This window comes from Arachis ipaensis, chromosome B10 (genome assembly GCF_059453495.1).
Source record: "Arachis ipaensis isolate K30076 ecotype BB chromosome B10, ASM5945349v1, whole genome shotgun sequence".
NCBI classification, from domain to species: domain Eukaryota; kingdom Viridiplantae; phylum Streptophyta; class Magnoliopsida; order Fabales; family Fabaceae; genus Arachis; species Arachis ipaensis.
This window is the reverse complement of record NC_142435.1, coordinates 64,853,219-64,866,553: the sequence shown is the minus strand read 5'-3', so window position 1 is coordinate 64,866,553 and position 13,335 is coordinate 64,853,219. Positions and strand designations below refer to the sequence as shown.

General features: G+C 40.2%; 1 non-coding gene across 1 annotated transcript; it reads right to left on the bottom strand.

Moving 5' to 3' along the window:
* Window positions 1-1,068: 1,068 nt before the first annotated feature.
* LOC148580321 (small nucleolar RNA R71) lies at window positions 1,069-1,172 on the bottom strand. Its single transcript, XR_015895703.1, has one exon. It is a non-coding gene; the product is annotated as a small nucleolar RNA R71 (small nucleolar RNA).
* Window positions 1,173-13,335: the final 12,163 nt, after the last annotated feature.

The window sequence follows — 13,335 nt, the reverse complement described above, 5'->3', positions numbered from 1 at the left end:
AGTTTCTTGTTAGTCAAGTAATCAACTCTAATTTCAAAAATAAAATCTTTTTAATTTCCTTTTCAAATCTTTTCAAAATAATTTTCAATCATATATTTTTCAAAACTTAATTTCAAAATCTTTTCTAACTTCTTACCTTTTCAAAATTGATTTTCAAATCTTTTTCAATTAACTACTTGAATTTTTGTTTGATTTTAAAAGTTTTCTATTTTAATCATATCTTTTTCAAAATCACCTAACTACTTTTCTCTCTCCAATTTTCGAGAATCACTAACCATTTTTTCAAAATTCTTTTTAATTAACTAATTGTTTTAAATTTCAATATTATTTTATTTCTTTTTATATTTTTGAATTCTAATTAATTAATTTAATAAAAACAAAAATATTTTCCTTTTATTTTAATTTGAAATTCGAATTCTTCATCTTCTCTCTTCTCCATTCTACTCTTCTATTCTTCTACTCACATAAAGGAATATCTATACTGTGACATAGAGGATTTCTCTTCTTTTCTGTTCTCTTCTTTTTCACATGAGCAGGAGCAAGGATAAGAACATTCTTGTTGAAGCTGATCCGGAATCTGAAAGGACTCTGAAGAAGAAGCTGAGAGAAGCTAAAATACAACACTCTGAAGAGGACTTTACTGAAATTTTCGAAAAAGAAGTAGAGATGGCCGAAACCAATAACAATGGTGGAGGTGCAAGGAAGATGCTTGGTGACTTTACTGTACCAAATTCAAATTTCCATGGGAGAAGCATCTCAATCCCTGCCATTGGAGCAAACAATTTTGAGCTAAAGCCTCAATTAGTTTCTCTGATGCAACAGAATTGCAAGTTTCATGGACTTCCGTTAGAAGATCCTTTTCAGTTCTTAACTGAATTCTTGCAGATCTGTGATAATGTTAAGACCAATGGGGTTGATCCTGAGGTCTACAGGATTATGCTTTTCCCGTTTGCTGTAAGAGACAGAGCTAGAGTATGGTTGGACTCTCAACCTAAAGATAGCCTAAACTCTTGGGATAAGCTGGTCACGGATTTCTTAGCCAAGTTCTTTCCTCCTCAAAAGCTGAGTAAGCTTAGAGTGGATGTTCAAACCTTCAGACAGAAAGAAGGTGAATTCCTCTATGAAGCTTGGGAGAGATACAAGCAACTGACCAAAAAGTGTCCTTCTGACTTGCTTTTAGAATGGACCATCCTGGATATATTCTATGATGGTCTGTCTGAATTGTATAAGATGTCATTGGACCATTCTGCAGGTGGATCTATTCACCTGAAGAAAATGCTTGCAGAAGCTCAGGAACTCATTGACATGGTTGCAAATAACCAGTTCATGTACACCTCTGAAAGGAATCCTCTGAGTAATGGGACACCTTAGAGGAAGGGAGTTCTTGAAATTGATGCTCTGAATGCCATATTGGCTCAGAATAAAATGTTGACTCAACAGGTCAACATGATTTTTCAGAGTCTGAATGGATTGCAAAATGCATCCAACAGTACTAAAGAAGCATCTTCTGAAGAAGAAGCTTATGATCCTGAGAACTCTACAATGGTAGAGGTGAATTACATGGGTGAAGCCTATGGAAACACCTATAATCCCTCAGGGAGAAATCATCCAAATTTCTCATGGAAGGATCAACAAAAGCCTCAACAAGGCATTAATAATTGTGGAAGAAACAGGTTTAGCAATAACAATCCTTTTCCATCATCCTCTCAGCAACAGACAGAGAATTCTGAGCAGAATCCATCTAGCTTAGCAAATATAGTCTCTGATCTATCTAAAGTAACTCTAAGTTTCATGAATGAAACAAGGTCCTCCATTAGAAATTTGGAGGCACAAGTGGGCCAGCTGAGTAAAAGAGTCATTGAAACTCCTCCTAGTACTCTCCCAAGCAATACAGAAGAGAATCTAAAAAGAGAGTGCAAGGCCATAACCTTACTTGGTTTGGCCGAACCTAGAGAGGAGGAGGAGGATGTGAATCCTAATGAGGAAGACCTCCTGGGACGTTCACTGACCAATAAGGAGTTTCTCTTTGAGGAACCAAAGGAATCTGAGGCTCATATAGAGACCATAGAGATTCCAATGAACCCACTTCTGCCAATTATGAGCTCTGATGAATATTCCTCCTCTGAAGAGGATGAAGATATTACTGAAGAGCAAGTTGCTAAATACCTTGGAGCAATCATGAAGCTAAATGACAAGTTATTTGGTAATGAGACTTGGGGGAATGAACCTCCATTGCTCATTAATGAACTGAATGACTTGGTTAGGCAGACATTACCTCAAAAGAAACAGGATCCTGGTAAATTCCTAATTCCCTGTAACATAGGCACCATGACCTTTGAGAAGGCTCTGTGTGACCTGGGGTCAGGCATAAACTTAATGCCACTCTCTGTAATGGAAAAACTGGGAATCTTTGAGGTACAGGCTGCCAAATTCTCATTAGAGATGGCAGACAAATCCATGAAAAAGGCTTATGGACAGGTAGAGGACGTGCTAGTACAGGTCAAAGGCCTTTACATCCCTGCTGATTTTATAATCCTAGACACTAGGAAGGATGAGGATGATTCCATCATCCTTGGAAGACCCTTCCTAGCCACAGCAAAAGTTGTGATTGATGTGGACAGAGGAGAGTTGGTCCTTCAATTGAATAAGGACTACCTTGTGTTTAAAACTCAAGGATCTCCCTCTGTAACCATGGAGAGGAAGCAAGAAAAGCTTCTCTCAATAAAGAGTCAAACAAAACCCCCACATTCAAACTCTATGTTTGAATGTGGGAGGCCACAACCAAACTCTAAGTTTGGTGTTGAGAGGCCCCAACCTTGCTCTGATTATCTGTGAGGCTCCATGAGAGCTCACTGTCAGGCTATTGACATTAAAGAAGCACTTATTGGGAGGTAACCCAATGTTATTTAATTATATCTATTTATTTTCCATTGTTATTTTATGTTTTCTTTAGGTTCATGATCATGTTTAGTCACAAAAATAACTAAAAAATCAAAAACAGAATGAAAAATAGCATTAAAAACAGCTCACCCTGGAGGAAGAGCTTACTGGTGTTTAAACGCCAGTAAGAAGCATCAAACTGGCATTTAACGCCAGAAAGAAGCATCAAACTGGCATTTAACGCCAGAAAGAAGCATCAAGCTGGCGTTAAGCGCCAGAAACAAGCCCCAGACTGGCGTTTAACGCCAGAACAGAGCATGAAATTGGCGTTAAACACCAGAAACAAGCAGCAAGCTGGCGTTTAATGCCAGACATGCATTCTAAGGGCATTTGCACGCCTAAATGGAGCAGGGATGTTAAGTCCTTGACCCCTCTGGATCTGTGGACCCCACAGGATCCCTACCTACCCCACCTACCTCCAAAATTCAAATTCTTTTCCCTCCCAAACCCAACCCTAATGGCCGAAACCTACCCTCCACCCACCCCTATATAAACCCCTTAACACTACTCCATTTTCACACATCACAACCACTACTTCTCCCCCTTGGCTAAATACACTCTCTCCCTCCATCTCCTCCATTTTCTTCTTTTTCTACTACTTCCTTTCTTCTTTTGCTCGGGGACGAGCAAACCTTTTAAGTTTGGTGTGGTAAAAGCATTGCTTTTTATTTTTCCATAACCATTAATGGCACCTAAGGCCAGAGAAACCTCAAGAAAGAGGAAAGGGAAGGTAATTGCTTCCACCTCTGAGTCATGAGAGATAGAGAGATTCATATCACAAGCCCATCAAAAGGATGGAGAAAACAAGAGAGCCCACTCATGGACCTCAACAAGAGCATGAGGAAATTCCTCATCATGAAATCCCTGAGATGCCTCAAGGGATGCACTTCCCTCCACAAAACTATTGGGAGCAAATTAATACCTTCCTAAGAGAATTAAGTTCCAACAAGGGATAACTAAGGATGGAACACCAAGAGCACTCCATCATTCTCCATGAGATTAGAGAAGATCAAAGAGCTATAAGGGAGGAGTAACAAAGACAAGGAAGAGACATAGAGGAGCTCAAGAGCACCATTGGTTCTTCAAGAAGAGGAAAACGCCACCCTCACTAAGGTGGACCTGTTCCTTAATCTCCTTGTTCTTATTTTCCTATTTTTCGGTTCTTGAGCCTTATGTTTTATTTATGTTTGTGTTTTTACTATATGATCATTAGTGTTTAAGTGTCTATGTCTTAAAGCTATGAATGTCCTATGAATCCATCACCTCTCTTAAATGAAAAATGTTTTAATTACAAAAGAACAAGAAGTACATGAATTTCAAATTCATCCTTGAAATTAGTTTAATTATTTTGATGTGGTGACAATACTTTTTGTTTTCTGAATGAATGCTTGAACAGTGCATATGTCTTTTAAATTTGTTGTTTATGAATGTTAAAATTGTTGGCTCTTGAAAGAATGATGAAAAAGGAGAAATGTTATTTGATAATCTGAAAAATCATAAAAATGATTCTTGAAGCAAGAAAAAGCAGTGAATAGAGAAAAGCTTGCGAAAAAAAAAATTGGCGAAAAAAAATAATAAAGAAAAAGAAAAAACAAGCAGAAAAAGTCAATAGCCCTTAAAACCAAAAGGCAAGGGTAATAAAAAGGATCCAAGGCTTTGAGCATCAGTGGATAGGAGGGCCCAAAAGGAATAAAATCCTGGCCTAAGCGGCTAAACCAAGCTGTCCCTAACCATGTGCTTGTGGCGTGAAGGTGTCAAGTGAAAGCTTGAGACCGAGCGGTTAAAGTCGAGGTCCAAAGTAATAACAGAGTGTGCTTAAGAACCCTGGACACCTCTAATTGGGGACTTTAGCAAACCTGAGTCACAATCTGAAAAGGTTCACCCAATTATGTGTCTATGGCATTTATGTATCCGGTGGTAATACTGGAAAACAAAGTGCTTAGGGCCACGGCCAAGACTCATAAAGTAGCTGTGTTCAAGAATTAACATACTGAACTAGGAGAATCAATAACACTATCTGAATTCTGAGTTCCCATAGATGCCAATCATTCTGAACTTCAAAGGATAAAGTGAGATGCCAAAACTGTTCAGAGGCAAAAAGCTACTAGTCCCGCTCATCTAATTGGAGCTAAGTTTTATTGATGTTTGAGAATTTATAGTATATTCTCTTCTTTTTATCCTATTTGATTTTTAGTTGCTTGGGGACAAGCAACAATTTAAGTTTGGTGTTGTGATGAGAGGATAATTTATACGCTTTTTGGCATTGTTTTTACATAGTTTTTAGCATGATTTGATTAGTTTTTAATATATTTTTATTAGTTTTTAAATAAAAATCACATTTCTGGACTTTACTATGAGTTTGTGTGTTTTTCTGTGATTTCAGGTAATTTCTGGCTGAAATTGAGGGACTTGAGCAAAAATCTGATTCAGAGGCTGAAGAAGGACTACAGATGCTGTTGGATTCTAACCTCCCTACACTCAAAGTGGATTTTCTGGAGCTACAGAAACCCAAATGGCCCGCTCTCAACTGTGTTGGAAAGTAGACTTCCAGGGCTTTCCAGAAATATATAATAGTTCATACTTTGCCCGAGTTTAGATGACGTAAACTGGCGTTTAACGCCAGCTTTCTGCCCTATTCTGGCGTTAAACGCCAGAAACAAGTTGCAAAGCAGAGTTAAACGCTAGAAACAAGTTACAAACTGGTGTTTAACTCCAAAGAAGACCTCTACACGTGAAAGCTTCAATGCTCAGCCCAAGCACACAACAAGTGGGCCCGAAAGTGGATTTCTGCATCATTTACTTAATTCTGTAACCTTAGTAACTAGTTTAGTATAAATAGAACTTTTTACTATTGTACTAGCGGTCTAGTCTTTTTCCCTATTTTTTCGAATTCATATGCCATTTGGGGAGGCTGGCCATTCGACCATGCCTAGACCTTGTTCTTATGTATTTTCAACGGTGGAGTTTCTACACACCATAGATTAAGGTGTGGAGCTATGCTGTTCCTCGAGTATTAATGCAAAGTACTATTATTCTTCTATTCAATTCATGCTTATTCTTATTCTAAGATATTCATTCGCACACAAGAACATGATGAATGTGATGATTATGTGACACTCATCACCATTCTCACTTATGAACGCATGATTGACAACCACTTCCGTTCTACATGAAAACAAGCTAGAGTGTGTATCTCTTGGATTCTTGGTCCACGACGCATGGTTGCCTTTCCTGAGAACAGAGCCTTCCATTCCGTGAGATCAGAGTCTTCGTGGTATAAGCTAGAATCGATTGGCAGTATTCTTGAGATCCGGAAAGTCTAAACCTTGTCTGTGGTATTCCGAGTAGGATCTGGGATGGGATGACTGTGACGAGCTTCAAACTCGCGACTGTAGGGCGTAGTGACAGACGCAAAAGGATAGTAAATCCTATTCCTACACGATCGAGAACCAACAGCTGATTAGCCATGTTGGAAACCGTAGAGGACCATTTTCACTGATAGGACGGGAAGTAGCCATTGACAACGGTGATGCCCAACATACAACTTGCCATAGAAAGGTGTATGAAGTACTGGATGAAGGCAGTAGGAAAGCAGAGATTCAGAAGGAACAACGCATCTCCATACGCTTATCTGAAATTCTCACCAATGAATTACATAAGTATCTCTATCTTTATTTTATGTTTTATTTATCTTTTAATTATTAAAACTCTATAACCATTTGAATCTGCCTGACTGAGATTTACAAGGTGCCATAGCTTGCTTCAAGCCGACAATCTCCGTGGGATCGACCCTTACTCACGTAAGGTTTATTACTTGGACGACCCAGTACACTTGCTGGTTAGTTATGCGAAGTTGTGAAGAAGAGTGATATTACAATTGTGCGTACCAAGTTGTTGGTGCCATTGAGATCACAATTTCGTGCACCAATTAGCATCTATCCTTCTGTCAGTTTGTGCTTGTCTGTCCATGAGGGTGGAGACTGCTCCAGTAATTTATGAGGATAGTTGTGCTATTGTAGCTTCCATCCTCTCAAAGTTGCTCTTGATTTCACATGGTTGCATAGTTGAGGATGGTGTATCTTGATTGAGGTTGTTGTGTGTGGGTTGGTTACTATGGTATGATGTGTTTTGTGAGTTATGGTAGGGTCTATGGTTCCCTGTTTGATGGTTGGGGTTGTGGCTGAAATGCTGATTTGATGAATGAGGCTTGTTGTGGTCCTGGTTGTGGTTTTGTTGATTTCTCCACCCAAAGTTTGGGTGGTTCTTCCAACCTGGGTTGTATGTCTTAGAGTGTGGGTCATATGGTGGTCTGGATGAATTGTTCACATAATTGGCTTGTTCCCAGTCACCTTCAGATTTTGGTGCATTCCCTTCTTGTTGAGGAGTTTGGTCTTGAATGACTGAGGCTTGGTTGGCCTCCATCCTTTTAGTTAGAGCTGCTATCTGAGCTGTGATTGCTTTGTTCTGAGCTAACAAAATATCTACAGAGTTGAGCTCTAGCACTCCCTTCTTCTGAGTCATCTTTGAAGCATAGAAATACTCATTTTCAGCTACAGTCTCAATGACATCTATGGCCTCTTCAATGGTTTTCTTCTTGTTGAGTGAGCCTCTTGAAGAATGATCCACAGCCTTCTTTTCTTCATAGGATAGTCCCTCATAAAAGATGTGTAGTTGTACCCATTCATTGAACATTTCTGGTGGGCATCTTCTTGTCAGATCTTTGAATCTCTCCTAGGCCTCATAGAGTGTTTCTCCATCTTGTTGTCTGAAAGTTTGCACCTCATCTCTCAGCCTATTGATTCTTTGTGGGGGTAAAATCTTGCAAGGAATCTGTTCACGACCTCCTCCCATGTAGTTAGGCTATCCTTGGGGAATGATTCCAACCACTTTACAGTATCACATATCCTCAAGAATGTGCTGAGATGTTGATTAGGGTCTTCTTGGGCACTTCCTCCATATGAGCAATTGTTCTGAACAAGTGTGATGAGCTGAGGTTTCAGCTCAAAATTATTGGCATGAATTGTTGGCTTTAGGATGCTGCTGCCACAATTTCCTGGGTTTGAGTTGATGTAGGAACCTAAGACTCTCCTTTCTTGCCCATCAAGATTTACTGGGCCTTCTATAGCATTGTGAGCTTCTTCTTCATGGTGGTTCTCCATGTTCTCCTCCATGCTTGTTTCAAAATACTCTTCCTCTTCCTCAGCACCAACGACTCTTTTCCCTCTTGCTTCCCTCCTTAATCTAAGGAAGGTCCTCTCAGGTTCAGAATCAAAGGAAGTTGAAGCCCCGCTTCTTCTACCTGTCATACAACCAACAAGGCAAAAACAAGAGAAAAAAATTGAATAAAGAAGTTATTCTTGTTAGAGTGGATGTTAGTGTCAGTGGTGCAATTAATTAAACAGTTAGAAGAGTGGAAATATGGATGATAAAAATAGTCAAAGAAGAAAGAAATAGAACTCAAAATAAAAGAAAATAAAAAAAAGTGCTAAACAAAATAAAATAACAAGGAATTTAAATTGCTTAATCTAGCTCTCCAATTGGTTTAATCACTATCAAATTTAAGCCAATCCCCGGCAACAGCGCCATAAAACTTGATGACTGGAATTCACACCCCATTCAAAATTGGTGAATTAGTCCTTTTGGCAAGCGCACCAAAATTATCGTCAAGTAATAACCCACAGTGGAGTGGGATTGTATCCACAGAGATTGGCAAAGTCGAGCAGTTTTAATCAATTGATGAATTAGTCAAGCGGATCAATAAGATTGTAGAGTGCAGAATTGTAAATGACATAAATGTAAATGACTAGAATATAAAGAAAGGCAATAAAGTACAGAAATATAAATGGCAGAAAGTAAAGGGCAGAATCATAAATGACTTGAATGTAAATGGGAATGGGGAATTGCTGAATGTAAAAATAAGCTGTAAAGAAATGGATAGATAAGAATGGGGAAATTCATTGAGATTGGAAGATGTTGTCTCTTTGGATCAAATCTAGCTTATATCCTCTTCAATCATGCAACTCATTGACCTCTTGGCAATCATGATTGATTAAGCCCCGATCCCTTGGTGACTCAATCTCTCAGATCTTGATCAATAGCCAATTCCTTGGTCTAATTGCTCATGAAGAGAGATATGCTTGGTCCCTGATTATACCACACACCATTATAGGTCCAAGTAGAGGGAGGATTATATGTCACGTATCCAAACACCAAAACCCAGATTCTACTCTAGTGTGAGAAGGGATTTCAAGCATGGTTTCATGTTTCCTTTCCCAAGGTTCCCATGAAACCCAATTGCATTCAATCTCTTTCCCAAGATAATTGAACACTAAGCATTAAGAACGAAATTCCTTCTAGCAAATCAAAGAGAAGATGAAGAGAAGAAGGATTTCACTATCATCAATCCATCAAGTACAATAGAGCTCCCTGTCTCAATGAGAAGGAAGTTAGCTACTCATAGCTCAAAAAGTACTCAAAAGTGAAGTGTAAAAGTGGATCTAAAACTGACTGCTTAACCCCTTTATTCAGTACTCCTTGGGGGTATTTATACTACTCCTAGTAAAATAAAAGAATTACAAAAGTGAAAAAGGAAAATTACATTTTGGAGGGAAAAGAAAACACTCAATAAGCATGACTTCTCAGCTGGCATGTGGCTGGCGCTTTTCTGGCGTGTCACGTGCCCTTCATTTCCAGCTTGGCGTGCCACGCCCAATCCTTCAAGTGGCACGCTCATCCCTCTAACAACCTTAGCGTGCCACACCTTCGAACTCAAGTGGCACGCCATAGTGGATTTCTTGTATTGGCGTGCCACGCCTTCAAACTCAAGTGGCACGCCCCTTGCCTTTCTCACTTCTCTTTGCCTCTGGAAACTTGTAATGGTGTGCCACGCCCAAGGTCTGGCATGCCACGCCCTTGCTTTATGCTTGGCTAGGCTTCCCTGGAAAGTTGAACTAGCGTGGCATTGGCGTGCCACGCCACGAACTTAAGTGGCACGCCCCGATACTTCTCTCTGAATGACACTGGCGTGCCATGCCTGGTTGCTCAAGTGGAACGCCTAAATGAAGAATGCTGAATGGCGTGCCACGCCTTCGATATCAAGTGGTACGCCCCATGTAATTGGCCTCCTTCATCTTCTCTGGAAACTTATACCAGCGTGCCACGCCTAAAGGCTGGCGTGCCACGCCCATGATCTTGTCTTGGTTCCAGTAGTTGGCATGCCACGCCTTCGATACCAAGTGGCACGCTCAGTCCTTGCTTTTGGTCCTTTGTGCATTGGTGTGCCACGCCTGGTTGCTCAAGTGGCACGCCCAGTCTTCAATTGCCTTCAGCCCCTTCTCTGGATTGTTGTACCAGCGTGCCACGCCATGCTGCTCAAGTGGCACGCTCATGGATTTGCGAACTCTTCAAGCTTGGCGTGCCACGCCTGGGTTCTCAAGTGGCATGCCCAAGTGGCTTCTTGGGGCTGGCGTGCCACGCCTTTGACACCAAGTGGCACGCCATAGTGAAGGTCCTTCTTGGAATGGTGAGTTGGCGTGCCACGCCCCTTTGCTCAAGTGGCACGCCTATAGTAATTGATGGGCCAGGCATGCCACGCCCAGCTTGGCGTGCCACGCCCCTTTTGTGTCCTACATTGTAGCTCTCTAGAATTTTGTATTAGCGTGCCACACCCAGTCTTTGGCGTGCCACGCCCACATGCATGCTTGGACTTCTTCTCTGGACTTTAGTACTGGCGTGCCACGCCCAGCTCCTGTTTGTCTTCTACCCAATTTTTGATGCTTTTCTCACCTGAAATTTAGCACAACTCGTCTCAAAGTAGTGTACTATAATATTCATCAAATAATGCATGAATTGTACTGATCAAATGAGATTTATGCTCTTTTATGATCTTCTTTATGCAAGAAAGAAGGGTAGATGATGCAAGTCATCACAACACCAAACTTAAGTTTTGCTTGTCTCAAGCAAATCAATGTGAGTAAACCTTTATAACTTGAGGCCTTGGCTTTGAGTGATTGCACTACAACTAAGAGTAAGACTAAGTGTTCAACACATGTATGAATGTTTTAATGTCATGGGAAGCTCTTGGATCCTTGAGGGTTCTTTCAGGTATAGGCCTTAGGGGTCCTTTCTATTGATTGTCACCTTGAAGTAGTAAGGGTTATTTTGCTTTCTTGACCACGACTCTAAGTGTTTTCTCTCAAGACAACCCTTTAATTAAGCTTTCAATTAGCACTCCCAAACCAGTTGGTTTTAGGGTATTAGGTGTTGAGACACCCCTAAGAATTTACTTGCCCAAGTCTCTTCTTGACACATCTTCACCACAAGCATCTACTAAGATCTTTAATTCTTTTTGAGCTTTTTAATGTATCTTTTTCTATCGCAGTAGTTGATGCTCAGAGCCTTGGGTCTTTATTGCTTACTACTTCTTGGTTCTATGGATATTCAAGGAATACCCTTTGGCCTTCCCTGGTTATACTGATGACAAGTCATCCTAGCCTATTTTAGCTAGTCTTTTTCTCTTGTTTTCATTAGAATTATGCACTTTCTTGAGCTACAAGCAAGCTAATTGAGTAGATTTTCATGTTTACCTTGATTGAATCAACCATGTATGAATTCATGCCATTTCATGAGGTTTTATGCTATATTTGTTGCATATTGTGAAAGAATGAATATCTCATGATTTTGAGCATAGCTTTGATGAGTTTGGTTGATTAATGATAGGTGAAGAAAGCTTGGAGAAAGGTTGAAGCAAGAAGGAATGGCTAGGAGTGAAGAGAGGACAATGGAATAAGTGAAATTGAACCAGGAAGCAAAAAGCTGGACCTAAAGTTAGCATCAAACTTTTGCACAAACTTTTGGTTGAAAAGTTAGCCCCAACGTTAGCCCCCTAACTTGGAGGCTAACGTTGGAACTTGAAAATTCTCCCCTGGGCTTCAAAAGTTTGCGCCAACGTTAGCCCCATAACTTTGAGGCTAACGTTGGCACATGAATTTCTCCCCTGGGCACCAAAAGTTTGCGCCAACGTTAGCCCCCTAACTTTGAGGCTAACGTTGGCACATGAATTCCTCCCCTGGGCACCAAAAGTTTGCGCCAACGTTAGCCCCCTAACTTGGAGGCTAACGTTGGCACATGAATTACAAGGGAGAGGAGCAAAAGTTTGCGCCAATGTTAGCTCCCTAACTTGGAGGCTAACGTTGGCACATGAATTACAAGGGAGAGGAGCAAAAGTTTGCGCCAACGTTAGCCCCCTAACTTGGAGGCTAACGTTGGCGCCACAAGCACATTAGGCAAGGCCAACGTTAGGGTCAAAGTTAGACCCCTAACGTTGGCACCAACGTTGATATCAGCAAATTGTGCTAGCTGATATGAAAAGTTGGATCCAAAGTTAGACCCCTAACTTTGGCTCAAACTTTTGGTCTAACTTTTGCTAACCTCAAAACCGGTTCAATTGGTTCACTTTGGTTCTTCTCCAAACTTCAAGAGCAATCAACCAAGGCCTCTTTCAACCCAATTCCACCAAGAGCAAAGGCCCAACTCAAGGCTTGAAGATCATTTGAAGAAAGTGTATAAATAGGATAGAATTCAAGTTCTTCGGAGAGCTTTCCTTTTGGAATTTTCATAATAGTTTTCGGAGAGCTTTTGTTATTGAGTGAACTTTAATTTCTTTGTCTTGGGGAAGGAGAATTCACTTCTCTTCCTCTTAGTTTTATTGCTTTCAATTTCAATTACACTTGTCTTGGATCTTGGATTGGAGAATTGAAGAAATTCTGTTTCAATCTCAATCTTGGATCTCTCTGTTTCTTTACTGTTAATTGAATTTCATTTCCGGTTAATTGCTCTTCATCTATTCTCTTGGCAATTTACAATTCCCTTGCAATTGTTCTTATTGGATCTTAGAAGGCATTGAGATCTAGACTTGGTTTTCTAGTCTCTGGGTCCTGAGATCCAAATCTCCAATTTACATTCTGTTTCTTGTTTTCCATGTTCATTTACTTTTCTGCTATAAGATCCGATCCACTCCCAATTCCCTTTTACTCTTCTGTTTGATGCAGTTTAACTTTTCCTTGTTTAATTTCTGAAAATCTACGTCCCAATCCCCTTTACATTTCAAGCAATTTACATTCCTTGCACTTTAAGATTCCGCAATTTACATTTCTTGCACTCTAAGTTTCTGCCATTTAATTTCTTGTTCCTTAAGATTCAGCAATTTAATTTCCTGCACTCTTTACTTTCATGCAATTTACATTCTGCAAATCACAAATCACCCAACCAACACTCGATTCGCTTGACTAAATCAACCACTAAACTAAAATTGTTCAATCCTTCAATCCCTGTGGGATCGACCTCACTCCGGTGAGTTTTTATTACTTGATGCGACCCGGTACACTTGCCGGTTAG